The sequence below is a fragment of the Aquila chrysaetos genome, chromosome 9, assembly GCF_900496995.4.
Source record: "Aquila chrysaetos chrysaetos chromosome 9, bAquChr1.4, whole genome shotgun sequence".
Classification (NCBI taxonomy): Eukaryota; Metazoa; Chordata; class Aves; order Accipitriformes; family Accipitridae; genus Aquila; species Aquila chrysaetos.
Window position 1 is genome coordinate 17,173,113 of NC_044012.1, and position 13,286 is coordinate 17,186,398.

At 38.4% G+C, this 13,286-nt stretch overlaps 1 long non-coding RNA gene across 2 annotated transcripts in view; it reads right to left on the minus strand.

The window, feature by feature from the left end:
- Window positions 1–4,533: 4,533 nt before the first annotated feature.
- The window catches only part of LOC115345614, a 32,051-nt gene continuing 23,298 nt past the window's right edge, over window positions 4,534–13,286 (minus strand). For both annotated transcript variants that reach the window (XR_003924887.1, XR_003924886.1), the window contains 2 exons: window positions 10,337–10,540; window positions 4,534–9,719 (listed from right to left, as the gene is read on the minus strand). This is a non-coding gene — a long non-coding RNA (uncharacterized LOC115345614). The remainder of the gene's footprint in view (window positions 9,720–10,336; window positions 10,541–13,286) is intronic.

Sequence of the window (13,286 nt, forward strand, 5' to 3'; positions counted from 1 at the left end):
TGAGAAAGATGCTTTTTAAAGAACATGGAAACAGAAGTACTGAGAATTACTTGAAAGCTGGAAACTTTGTTGGCTGGCTAATGTTTTCATGGGTCAAAGAGCTCTCATTAGAATGGGTTTCCATAACAACAAACAACTTTTGGTTAAGAGAGGTGCATAATGTAGCAAATAAATGCTTGGGACACAATCTATATAAAACTTTATCAAATATTTTGGTAAATCGCCATTCTTAGCCTACTCAACAAAAATGGCCTGGGATAACAGACAGCACCAGAAAGCTCAAGAAGTATCTGTACTGACCAAGTCTGGAAATGACCACAAGAGTTTTTTTCAAAAGCCTTTGGTGGCTTACAGCCTTTAAATGTTTCTAAGAACAGCCTTAAATTTCTAAACCCCAAGATGAATGTTCAAATTCTTAGACAGTTAATTTAGAGGTCAGGACTTTTGTGTTTCCTCAGGAGCTTAATTAATGTATACAATTAGACCTGGGAATTAGGGAGTTGGAGCTTTAACTTGTCTGCTAGATGCTAATACCTGGGGAATACCCAAACTGGATTTCTGAAAATAAATTTTGGTACTCCCAACAGTTTTGGCGTTACAACCCTTTGAGGAAAAAATTGTTGTGTGTTCTTCACAAAGAGTTTGATTAGTCACAGAATCCACTAAATCTAGCTGAACTTCTTATCTTTAAGACTAACACAGTTGCCACATATATTTATCTCAACCCCAAGCTACCATGAAAGAAATGTGAGTCTGTAAATGAGGAGTTTCAAATGAAAGAGGTGGTTGAAGCATTTTGACCCTATTCAATCAAGGTCAGTTTTCCTCTGAATTATACCTGTTTCCTTGTCTAGCATTTTAGATACCTTCCAAGTGTCTATCGACAGAGTTTGTAAGTGGCATTCAACAATGAAGAAGAAAGCAAGCTGCTCACAAAACTCCCCCTTTCCCCATATGATAAAAAGCAGAGTTCCAGAGGAAGAGACAAAAGAGTGCTTGGGTCCCAGTTGTATGTGCCTATGGGAAAGGAGTGGTGAAAAGAGGCCAACAGCTCTGGGAAACAGGGACAGGAGGGAAGAGCACAAATCAGCTTTATGAGCTAGCAAATGATGGATGGCTAAATGCCAACTGAGAGCAATACATACAATTGAATTTGCATTGTGGTGATTATTAAAGGTTATTTTACTTTTAATTTTTTGTGGTAGGTGTTCTTACTCCTTCCTTACAGAAACCCTTGATTTTCACTTGCTAGATACTTAGATGCACTTGTCATACCCAAAAGGTGATTTCAGTTCTCGGATGCCAGGAAACCTTTCCACTGATCAAAACACAGCTGCACAGGCTTGCTTGATCTATTAATGGGTGCCACAACTCTGGGCTATGTCTGTCTATACCTGTGAAAATAGATATAATTAATATAACAGATATCATACATATATGCAAATCCAGATGGTAAAAATGACTTAGAGTAAGGCAAGGTTTTCATTTGCCAAACCAAATCAAGATATCTGAATCACTTAATCAAGCATATACAATCAGCACTCAGACTACTGCTGCTGCAGTGACATCAGCATCATCTTAATCTATTTTATTTTACATTGAGCTTGTTTTTTAATGAAAGATCTTAAGAAACACAATTTTTTAAACATACTTTAATTAGCTTTTTCCAGGCTGTCACCTCTCTGCAGCCTTTTAAAAGCTTTTTCCATTATTTCCCACAAGTTTCTTGGACATATGATGTCAGACCATAGGACTACATGAATTGCTGTTCAGTGGACACTGATCTTGGGTATTAAAACAATGAATGAGCAACTTTCTATCTGTTTTATATAAAATGCTTTCAGTGTAAGACAGGGAACAGAATATTTTCTTATATATAACCTTTTTATCCATTACAGAAATGCATGCCATCCCCTTTACTAACAAATAACAGAGAGAGGCAATATCTTCAGTATGCTTTATTATATTAATACATTCTGTATTACAGTTTTATCTTCTTCACTTTGACATTTATTTCCCCTTTAATGAGTCAAAATGCCTAGCCAAGAGCTCTTGACTTTAAGCACATTCTTAACATCAGCATATTAACTGTCACATTCAGGCTAATAGGCTTAACTTATCTCTTTGAGATCTTTGTCAAACAAGAGCCAAACCCCCTGATTTTAAAAAATTGATGTAACTGAAAACTCTCACTTTAGTGGCACTGGAAAGACAATAATGCTGCCTCATCATCACTATAATATGAACATTCAGCATTATGGTTTTGCTCCAAAATATCTTTATCTCTGATAAGTGCCTCTTCTTGTAATAAATGGTAGTGACCAGCAAGTAGTTTAACAGAGATTTTGAAGTCTTGATTTGCAACAGTTAGTCCATTCCGAACCCTTCGTTTTATTTCCTTTTGTATTGTGAGGGCAAACAATTGTTGTAGCTTTCATCATGAGCTCAAGCATTACATTTTAGTAGACCGAACTTAAGTGCATGCAGATGGGTGTAACATCAATTTTTTTTTAAGGATATTGCAAAGCTAACTGTAAGCAAATTAATGTGTAAACAAGAGAGCATTTTTTCATAATCTTGGGTAATTCTGAGCAAAATTTCAAAGGACCTCAGGTTCCTCTCAGGAATCTAGATGAAACAATTGCATGTTTTGAATACTTTTTAATTCTGACTCTTAAATCACATTAGCGTGAATCACGTTATCAGTGCATGGGAATTCATAAATGAAAATATACAGCTGATGTGATCTATTTTTAAGAACAATTTTAGAATCAGATTCTTCATTAATTATGACAATTTTAATGGAAGGAAATAAAACAATCTACCTGGCACTTAGACAAGAGTCCCATCCTTTTCCTCTCTCTTAATCCAAAACAACTCTGCAGGATTTGGGGTTTCTGAAAAAACAGTGGTGATAGATTATCCGTATATACCCTGATCTTTTTCTACTAGAAGGGCAGTACATACAGTGGTTGAAATTCTCTGTGGATTTGATCTTTGCTCATGGCTGACCGAAGGGCTGTTTCTACCTTTGTCAGTGACACTGGGTCAGAGCTCACTGCTCACAGGAGTGTGTCTTGGTGGGTCAGAAGTACCCCTCAGCGTCAGCCAAACTGAGTGCACTCCTGAAGATTGGGTCCACCAAAGTGTTTCTATATTCAAGCTGTCTTTCAGTGGTTACGGTATTTCTGACTTCTTACTCTTTTCTTGTGAAACTGGGAGATAGCGTTCATTCGCTTCCTTGTTTGCATGCATGAGGAAGTGAAAGAAAAAAAAAATAAATTCTTTTCAGAGTGAATGCCACATGAGATAATTCCATCTGCCTGCCTGATTTGGCATTTTCAACTCAATTTCTCGGTTTCTCCTGATGAATAATCCAGCTCTTCCCAGTAATAGGCGCTGTTTAAGTGCTGGACATATGCTACAGTAATAACAATTACAAATAATTACTCTAATGGGGTGAACGAATAACACCAATTGGTTGGTGTGATGATGTTTCCATGACAAACCCCAGCTTTATGGAGTTGTTCATTTTTAAGCCTAAAAGCTTTCTGATATCCTTTGCCAGGCAACAGTGTGACTTGACCACCTCAATTAATAAATCTCTCTCACTAGATGCATATAGTCATGGACTGTGCTCCTACTTAAGTCAAAATTTCAATCAACACCTAGTGCAGAGCTAAGTTTAGGCTTAACTGTAAAGACTTAGTCATAATAAAGCAGATTTCCTGATGAATACTTATGAAATAATTTCACTGCCTATTTCCTGAGGAAACTTGAAAAGAATAGAAGTGTTGGTGTGCACATGTACTTTGTTACATATTGTCAAATCAAACCCTGGTTCAAAATACCACTTCAGCCTGCTGTTAACTCCAAGCTTATTAACCTCAGTCAACAAAAATGCAATGGACTTAACAGACATGTCTAAATTTAAGCTTAAGTAACATTCAGAATAGAAACATCTTACTGAACTGAGAGTTAAACTGAGGCATGCTCTTGTTCAACCAGAGGACAGAGCTTCTGGCTGAAGGAATACGTAGGCCTGTGCGAGAAACTAAAATATTTGGTGTCATAATAGTACTTCTGGAATTGAATATCTATGAACGTAATTCTCAATGCTTTCATACTAAACTGTTCCTCCCAGCACTGTAATAGATATTACAGTAATATTGAACAATAGAAACTAATTAGTATGATTTTAAAAAGCTTTACATGTGTTTAAAATTTAAACCATATCACACTGGTGATACTAGTAATTTTGAAAGCCCTTTGTGCTTCTCACCCTTCCCCTGCTGAGACCAACAGTTCAATCAACCAACCAATCTTTTTTTTTTTTTTTGCATTTTATGTGTGATTTTCTTCCTTTCTGCACCACATCTTCACCGTAGAGAGAAAGAAATTCAACAATCATGCAGCAGATCATCAGTAAACTTTTCAGGTCTGCTGAAACAAAATCCACAGGTCCACTGAAATAAACAACAGCTATCAGGGAGTTTATGATGATTCACATGTATCTGCACCATATTCTGATGGATGCTCTTCATCCAGGCTGGTATAAAAATCAGACACATCAGTATAAAATCTGTGCTTACACCACAACTTACTGCCCCACCTTCTGTTCTGCAGCTGACCTGTGATAACCCCTTGCTCGCAGACAGGCAGAGGAAGGTGGAGGCAGTAATGATCCAGAAGTCTCCCAGACCTCATGAGCACTGTTTCCATGGTCAAAGACTTTCAGAGAGAGACAGATTAGTGCTTTGTTAAATTAGGGACTTAAACAGGAAAATGACTGGGGAAGTCACAAGTCAAAAGGATGGTGACTGTTTTTGTAAAACTCCTAACTGGGTCAACAAACACAATCGCCAAGTGACCAGAGTTCTTTACTGGGTATTAACTCACCAAGATGTTTCTCCATGCACATTTAATGCTTCTTGTAACCCATGAATTGTTTTCTCAAAGAGCACCCTTATCAGCCATTAGCACACTTGGTCAGAGTTGGAGGCCTGGCTGTAAAAAAGCGCTTTCACAACGCTGTATGCTTGTTCCTCCTGCCCGATGTCTCTGTAACAGGCAGTTCAGCGCAGCAGCTAGAGCTTACAACATTCTCAGTTGCTTGGATAGCTTCTTCACTGATGTTTAAGCAAGAGTGATATCACTGCTAGAGTATGTCAGTCACTAACATCTTGGAAACAGAGGAGGAAAAGAGACAGACTTAAAATGCCCAGATGAAATAATAACAATGTGAATATTCTTACCGCCTTTTGACAAAAGGCTATAGTAGTTCAGAAATGAAGAGGGTCTTACAGCTCCATTGATTTGGTACCTCAATGGAGTTACGCTAGTATATATGGTGTCTTGGAGTATTAAAAAAAGGAATCAGACGGGTGACTTCCAGTTGCGATAGTTAGGTCAGACAACAGAATCCTGTGTGCACTTCAGCAAGTCAAAATTTTATCCAGTTGATACACACTATTTAAAACACCATTTTTCAAAGATTTTGTTGTTGTTGTTTTCAGGCTCAAATTTCAAAATATTGGACAAGTTCCCAAACCTGCTTGTAAAAATCCCCAAGTCACGAGCTGGTCGGATAAAAATCTGTTCATTGTAAAAAGGGAAGGGGGTAGGGTGGGGAAGGAAAGGTTTGCTGATAAGTATGCTACACTATTAAAACGTTTAACCACAGCCTGGAACTCAAATCAGCATTCATGTGAAGTTCCTATTTATTAGAGTATTTGAAAAGTATTCAACAAAACTGTATCTTGTTTTTGAAGGAGATGCACCCCAGTAATTAAGGTCTAAGACTAGATTAATTTCTTAGAAATACAGAAATGTGAGCGGTAAAAAACAGTCCAAAACTATGCTTTGTCCCATTTAAAGTTTCTTGAGAACAGAGTCCTATTTGAAATAAGCAATAGAATAACACAGGAGAAAATGGACAAGGGAGAAATCACAAAGGCATTTATCAAGATGAATCTAGGACCACATTGACTTGTCTAAATCTATATAAAGAAAATGGCCTGCAAGTCACTCTGAAAGTGGTGAGAACCCATGCTTCAAACACATGTCTTGAAAGAATGTCGGAAATCTCGTTCCTCTTTTGGCTGTGGTTACAGATGCTTTCTCCAGACAGTGGGCTCACTAGTTTCAATTGTCTGGAGTACTCAAAAATACATTTTCCCCTGGAAGATAGTCTGCATATGCTTACAATAAACATTAACAAAATCAAATGACTTTCACTTCAGGATAAATACTTTCAAGTAAGTCTGTTAGAGACACTTATAGTAAATTGCTATTAATTAGTTTTTCCAATCTACTTAGGTTGTACTAATGAACACAATCACTTCTAACATATTTATACGCAGGATAAATCCTGCTTCTCTCTGTGCCTGTGAAAGGCCCAAGGTAAAATGGAGATATTCTGCTGCAGGAACACGTGGGAGCCACTTTAGGACAGGAGAACGAACCTGCTGGTTTTCTGCGTCTCTGAACACTGCTGGTTGAGGAACAACCAGGAGCAGCTAGCTATCTGTACTCATTGCTGGACAGACACCCTCATGCCTGGGCTTGAGTGGGGCAAATTCTGTAGCTTTCTGGCCACAAAATATATAAGTTACATAACATGGAAACTCTCAGCTCTGCAAAGCCAATGAAACCACATTTTCCTATAACCGTTACTTCCCCTTTTTGCACTTACCCGCTTGTAATGGTTTGCTGTAAATTATATGATAGTATCTCTAGAGCTGGGAACTTCTTTTCTTATGCTTGTGAACATAACCCAATACCAAGAGGTCCCCAGCCCTGATGGGACATTTCAGGGCATCACTGGAAGGACAGCAGTCATACTAATATCTCTCAGCTCCCTTCTGCTAAATCAAAATATGGGACAGAAGTAAAAGTTAGAATCATGTCTATACCACAATTTAAAAACAATGATGTTACCTTCAGCAATTTGAAGTTGGTTACTAAAAAATCACTAGATACAGCAGAGCAAAGCTCCTGGTAATTTGCTTCACCAAGTCCTAAATAGTACTGAAGTGCAGTCCGATTATTTTTAGAAATTATCTGCTCTATTTTTGTGTAATTTTTCTTAACAGCTCTGAATACCTAAAGAAGTACTGCAGCAGATTATAAGGCCTAGATCTAGCTGAGAAGCCTGCATGCATCACATAAAGCATATGATTCCACAACTCATTAAGTCTAATTTATGGCATATGTAATTAAGCACCTTTGAATTGAACCCAGGTCTCTAGAGATAATAACACTTAGAACTTATATAGGGCTTTTCATCTTCAAAGTGCTTTACAAACATTAACTAATTAACAACATAATAAGACGTGAAAGGCCAATGTACTTACCCATAGCGCTGCATAGCCTCTGTATAGTTCAGATTTTGATGTTTTTCAATGCAAGATCCAATGTGGGTGCACAGGGAGGATTTACTTGTGGTCCCCTTCACAATCAGAAAGCATGACTTTGTACATATCATATGTCTGAATCCCCATAGTACTTCTCTTCTCTGCTATTTATTGCAGATACAGAAGAAACAGCTCCCAGAAGTGAAGGGAGGTATGGAAAAGAGCAGCAGTCTATGAGGGTGTTTGAGTTTCCTGGGCTTTGGAGCCAGAGTAATGGGGCCTAATGCAGGAAGGAGTTCCCGGAGAATTCACCACACAAGATTTCTGGTACCACCTAAGTCCATATCCTTCTCAAGGTAAATCTAATAATAATTACACAAAGCCTCTAGGGACTGGCTAAACTATCAGGGAGAAGACCTTATTTCAGCTCAAATACATTTTCCTGGTAAAACCTACAATGTTTTCTTGCTTCTCTCTGCTCTTCTGAAAAGTCTGAAGTAACTTAACTAGCCAGTTTGTTTGTTGGTTTGGGTTTTTTTTTCCTATCGCTGGGTCTAATTTACACACAAACCTCTTGAGACAGTGTACATTTGCCTTATTACCTCAGTGAATGTTTCTTGGTGATAGCAATGTTGTAGACGTTCCATCAGGTTATCTGAATCCCTCCTGAACGTTACTAATACAGAAAGACGAAGGATAAAATAAAAGAGGAGCAAATAATACAGACAGTTCTAGTGACCAGTCCTTCAGACATCAGCCTGTGTCAGTGATGGTTTTCATGAGCTCAGAATGTTCACCATTGTCTGTGCATATGCTGTGTTTAAGTATCACCTGTCCACTGGCTAAAAAAATAATGGATGTTGTGGCAGTATCTCTTGTCTCTCTCCAGACAATGTCTGCCTCTGTTCCCTTGGGGATTCTACTGTGCACCAAAAATTGAGAATTTGGAGACCAGTAGGAAAAATATACCAAGCATGTAAGAGAGACCTATGCATATGTCTTTCCCTAACTCTGCACATCAAAAAACCTCAGAAAGAAATGAGAATGACTCAGCAGTAGCGGTACAGTTGGACCCCCATGAGAAATTAAAGAAAATGAGACATACTGTGGACCAGAAAACAAGATGTATGTGGAACCAGCAGGCTTTTGTGCTTCCCCACAGAGAAGCAGTCCAGAACAAATCCTAAAAGGTAACAATCTCACAGTAGTAATGCCTACAAGAGATCCTACGATAAACATAGGGTCTAATCAAAAGCGTTAAAATTTTTAAATGCAAATGTAGAATAGAACTGTCAAAATGTTTTATCCCTAAAGTGTGAATGCTAACCTTCCCATACTTATTATATAGCAGTACATTTTAATTTGCCTGGAGCAGAGTCGAATAAAGCAAGCATCACAAACACAATCAAATGGGTATTTGAAAGTACTGCTCTTCACAATAACTGTGTGTCTGAGAAAAGCTTCAAATGTTGATCAATTGATTACCAAAATCAAAGAATACATTTCCCAAATGAGCTTCTACAAAGCACTCAATAGCACCAGAGAAAACAGCATAAAGCTCCACAGAACAACAGTCTTCTCTAAAATATTTACAAATGCAACTTTTTACTGCTTTCCTGGTTTATAGCTTAGATCTGCATAGATCTAGAGTGAAGAATAAAGCACTTCTGATAAATCAATGGTTTGATTCAGTTTCAGCATGGCATATTCAGTTAAACAAAGACAGAAGACAGTTTGAAATGATCCAAAGGTATACTTTAAATCTTACTGCAAATCACATTCTCTCTGGTACAATTGCTCAAATAACTTTTGAACCTTTAATAAACAAAATTACAGCAAAATATATAAAATCATCTCTAATTGCAAACCATGTGTGAACATTCTTATTTCATAAGGCACAGCTCTTGATTTTTTTTTTTTTTTCCATAGAAATAAGACAGATCTATTCACACTTATCTGTCCCTTTGGAATTTTCTTTCCTCACAAAATTGCCTGTAAGAGGAGTACTACATGGTCCTTATAAAGGTACGTGAAGGCGAGATGCTTGGTGTGTTTTTGAGCTTGTCTCGGGCAGTTCCTATTTGCTCAGCAGAGGCCTCTGTTGAGCTAACCACAGCTGACGAGAGCACTCATGGGTATTTTCCAGCTCCTCCCCACACTGGGACAAGCTGTTATTGAGAATGACTAAATATTAACCATAACTACTAGTGTGCTGTCCATCTGCCATCTCCAGTGAGTTGGTTTCTGCTGCTGTTGTGATGCTGTACTTCTATTGTTTCCTTTTTCATAAATGGGTTCCTCTGTCAGTCAACTTCAGAGAATAACTGCCCACCAAACAGTTGGTTTTCATTTAGCGACTTTAACCTGAAAAAAACAGATGAAAAAAGGAAAACTAACTTTCAACCTGAAACAAACCTGTTACTTACATGAGCTTCCTTACATTTTATCCTCCTTCTAAAGGCAGGTTTTCTTGTACCACCTCTTGTAGTAGCCTCATCTCTTGTGCTGTGCTGTGCTCTCCTCACCATGATAAAACTAGCTGGGGTGCACATTCTGCAGTATGCTCCCTCTATAAAGCAACATACAGAGTTGTTCATGAGCCAGTAAGCTTTCTGCACCCTTGCCTTTACACCCCCATCTCAGTAAGAGGCATTTGCCCTGAAGAACATGATGGGATTTTGAGCCCATCATGTGACTGCTGTCCTAGTGTGGAAATTTTAGGGGAAAAACCTGAAGGATCAAACCCATTTTTTTGATTTAAATGAACAGGTTGCTCAGCAACAACTTAAAATACCAATTGGAAGGCCTCTACCTTCAGAGCTTCTGACGTTTGATATTGAGGTTCTGACACTATTAGGATGCAGATTTTATAGCCATTAATCTTTCCCATAAGCCACTGCTTCATTAAAGGGAAAAAAAACCCCAACAACCCACACCACATTACACTCAGTAATTCTTAGAGTAACAGAGATTACACTGACCTGCAGAATTTTCCCCTCTTCTACACAAACACCTTTCTGGAGCACGCTTCTGCGCTGAAATCCACTTGTGTAAGCAGAGAGCACTCCAGGACTTATTACATCTTAAGCAAGTGAAAAAATATTTAGCCTTATGACAGTTAGGCAATTGACTCTCCACCTGTGCCTTTCATCTCCGATCTGGAAAAGAAGCATGGTTGAAGGAACCTGTCAGAAAAGAAGGAAAGGAAAACAAACAAACAAACAAACAAACAAACAAAAAAAAAAACCAAAAAGAAAAAGGAGAAAAGGACAGAAATAGTGACAGGCTAATGTTGACAGAGGAGCCAGAAACATGGGAGATCAACAGTTTATAGCGAAGGGATATTTTTGTTCTCCTTAACATTTTTGCAGATCACTTCAGCTGAGCTGCATTTTACTTTAACAAAACAGGATTTATCCCCTATTGCTCTGTGCATTACGGTAAGGAGAACTTTCAGTGATCACACAGATAACACAGGAAACTTCCCACCATTCTGTATGTCCTCAGGGTACCAAGGGAGATGTCACAATTTCTGTCTCTCACTGGTATTTGCTGTTTTCCCAGACGCCCACCAGGAACACCCACTCTTTCAGCAGCAGCTGGGTGGGATAAGGAACGTTTTATTCTATTCTGTCCTCCCTTTGCCAGTTAATGAGAGATTTTGGGTACTAAAGCCAGGGACATTTTTCTTCCAGTGCTGTTATTCCCATACCACACATGGCCCTGCCTTCCCCTCCTTTTGATCCTGCACTACTGTGTCATATCATCCTTCAGTATCTCAGTCAGCTCCTAAGCTTGGGAGGAAACAGCAGCAATTCTGCCCCTGGATCTTGTTTTTATATAGGTCTGCTAATCACATGAATAACCTTAGTCTTACAACAGGTGATTTAATGGTATAGTTAATCCCATTTTAAATCTGCAGAATTGAGGCACACAGTAATTGGTTGGGCACCAAACCCAGATTTCCTGTTAAACTCTTCAATGTTTGTTCGTTTTCTGATACTTCAATATGTTTTTTTCTCTAAAGTATTTGCATAACAGGTACCAAAAAAAAGGTATCAGAGCCAAAAACAAGTCAATGAAAGCAATTAAATGAAAGTATTTAAATAGATAATGGTGTTTCTTCTTCCATATGACTGTCTTTTGTACAATAAGGCAAGAGGAGGTTCTTCCTGTGCTAGCAGATAGCTGTAACTCTGCCAAGAGTTACTGAAGAGCTAATATTGATCGGACAAGATGGAACATGTTACTGAGGCAATTGGTCAGGCTAAAGCAGGGATGGCAGCACATGGGATATTATGGATGGTTGAAGTAGCTGAGGATATCTATCTTTCTGTCTATCTACCTGTTTTCCAAGTTGTCTATCATCATTGAACTTAGCTACCAAGGAACAATGGCAGCACTTGATCATCAATAGATAAATACTGCTTATGCTATTAATTGAGGACTGGGTCAGATTTTGTACCTTTGCTGCTCTTTTTTTTTTTTTCCTCCAAAGTTGTGAGACAGTAGCATTTTCTCACAGCCTGTATGTGTTGTTTTGGGACTTGGGTCAGTGGCAACAGCACAGCTCTGTGTGTCTGCCAGAGCTTATTCAATTGAGCTCCTTTTCAGGAAAACAAAATAGCCGACCGATGAGAGTTGTTATAAAATTTCAAACCCAGCACCTTTTCATAATATCTGGAATATGATTTGGAAGGAGCAGCATGACCAGTCTGCACGCCTGCTCCTTCACCTGCACTCAGAAGTGGCTGAATAGCAGAGGGAGTTTCCCAAGCAATACCTGCTGTAAACCCACAGCTTCCTCGGCTGCATTTTCTCTATAGTTAGTATTCAGCCAAGAGACTGCAACAGTGCAGAGCTGTGTGTTTGCTGGTATTTTTCTTGCTCAAAGCTTTTGAGAACACTTTACTGAAGCATATAACGCTGCCTTGAAATTGGCCTCTAAACCACATTTTGAGAAGAAGAAACACAGGCACTTGGCTGGGTGTTTTTGCCCTGTGCCATGGCTTGCTTGAGTCAGAAAAGCACCCCATCTCCCCCTTCCAAATCTCCTCCCAGCTCAATTCTTGTCAGTCTGTCTCTGATCATGAGATTCCTCGCTAATATAACAGTTTCTCGCCTTTTTTTTTTTCCTTTTTAATTTTTACATTATTAGTTATGAGCTCTGGTATATAGATTTCCCCCTTTTGCTCTAAGATTTAGACTCTTACACGGTTTTAAACTGTTAGGAGAATTCATTTATCACTAGAGTCTTACACTAAAGACAGTCTTCCAGTGCATAATCATGGTGCCCTCCTGTTTTCATCTGAAGTATTCCAAAAGGAGAGTTAGATAGTCTAAATTAGGCAATGGAGTTTTTACCTTGACATTTGGGAGGTTAAATTTTTGCCTGTGACTGTCAGCCTCTCAGAAGAGGAGATGGCATTTTGAGTAATCCAAAATTCCTGCAGAGTTACATTACTGTGGCAGCCAGACTGGAGTAAACCTAGGCTGAAAATCTATTGGTTCAATTACTGCTTGGGGTCAGGACATGCCATAAATTATTAGATATGCAAATGGAATACTCTGACTGTTGATGAAAGAAAGATGGATGGATTTCTTAAATACTCATAATCAGTACTGAGACTAACTTAACTGTAGACTGATGTATAGGCACTTGGTTGTAGAAGATTTCTGTTCTTAAATTTTACTTGTGTGCAGGTAAAAATAAATTCTTTTGTTTCACATGTGTGTCATTTTTAAAAAATAAACTTAAGAAGTCATTTGAAGGTCTGTTTTGAACTGCTGCTGCAACGCCTCTTAATTTTTAGAAATAGGTTCAGAAAGAAGTTCAGAAGATGTTAATTCTCACTGTGTTCTCACTTACCATAGTGTAAATCTGCAACACTGCTATATATTCAGTGAAGACACACAGATAATGTATTTGGG